Raw genomic sequence first — 1,392 nt, forward strand, 5'->3', positions numbered from 1 at the left:
TACAGTATCAGAAAAGAAAAAATTACTGGATAGAATTTAAAAGATCGGATAATGCAGAAAAAGAACCAGCCAATTTAAAGACAAGTGAACAGGGAAATGCGTGTGCTAGCTTTCTGTGTGCTTAGGTGCCCGAGCTACTGAGGGTCTAGGTCCGGGCAGCCGAAGAGTGTGGTAGGTAAAGGTCGTCAGCGCGAGGGTCATTCCGTCTGGGAAGGGACGGCCCTCGCCCGCGGTGATGGTGGTTAGCGAGATGAACAAAGATGCGCAGATGAGAGCAGCGATTAACCAAAAGTTGATAGAAACTGGAGAAAGAGAACGCCTCAAAGAGTTGCTGAGAGCTAAATTAATTGAACGTGGCTGGAAGGATCAGTTGAAGGCACACTGTAAAGAGGTAATTAAAGAAAAGGGACTAGAACACATTACTGTTGATCTTGGTGGCTGAAATCACACCAAAAGGCAGAGCCCTGGTACCTGACAGTGTAAAGAAGGAACTCCTACAAAGAATAAGAACATTCCTTGCTCAGCATGCCAGCCTTTAAGATTGAATTAGATTGTGTTGTTTTGTGGTTTTATTTCTAAAGTAAAACTTGCCATAATTAGGAATTGACTTCCCAAAATAAAATCCTTTTTTGTATGATGGTATACAGTTTTCAGTAATGATGTATACATTGTATTGATTTTTTTCCCTAAATGTGTTATTTTAATAAATATCTCATGAATGAAAAAAAAAAAAGACAAGTGAACAGGAATTTTCAAACTGAAAAAGAGAGGGAAAAAAAACTTGTAAAATTAGCCAAACTGCAGTGACTTGTGGGACAACAAGCTGACTGACTGGATAACTGGAGTATCAGAAAAAAGGAGACAGTGTGTGGTAGAATTTTTTTTCCTAAGCAGTAAGTTAAACATTTCCTTAACTTAGTGGAAATATTTCAATCCAAGTAGCTCAGAGAACTCTTAAAAGGAAAAATATGAAGAACACCACTTCTATGCAAATGGTAGTCCAATTGCTAAGACCAAAAGATAAAAGGAAAAATTTTAAAACAGAGAAAATATATATTATAAGAATGATATCTTATTTTTATCATAAAATAATGGAACTAAAACAAAACAGAATAACATTATTAAAGTTCAATGTTGAAATGAAAAGCTATCAACTTAGCATTCTATATCCAGTAAAAATATCCTTCAACAATGAAGAATAATAGAGATTTTTCAGATAAAAGAATGGTGAAAGGATTTATTTTCCACAGAAATTCTTGAAAAGACATATTAAAAGAAATTCTTGACTCTGAAAGGAAATGATACCAGCTGGAAATATGAATCTATAGGAAAGACTTTGGAATAAATGATAAATATGTAGATACATATAGTTTACTATTTTTTTCTTCTCTT

At 34.6% G+C, this 1,392-nt stretch overlaps 1 pseudogene; it reads left to right on the plus strand.

Annotated features, from left to right (window-relative positions):
• The first annotated feature begins 235 nt into the window (after positions 1 to 235).
• LOC133040280 (transcription and mRNA export factor ENY2-like) lies at positions 236 to 590 on the plus strand (annotated as a pseudogene).
• The last annotated feature ends 802 nt before the right edge of the window (positions 591 to 1,392 follow it).

The sequence above is a fragment of the Dama dama genome, chromosome 20 (genome assembly GCF_033118175.1).
Source record: "Dama dama isolate Ldn47 chromosome 20, ASM3311817v1, whole genome shotgun sequence".
Classification (NCBI taxonomy): domain Eukaryota; kingdom Metazoa; phylum Chordata; class Mammalia; order Artiodactyla; family Cervidae; genus Dama; species Dama dama.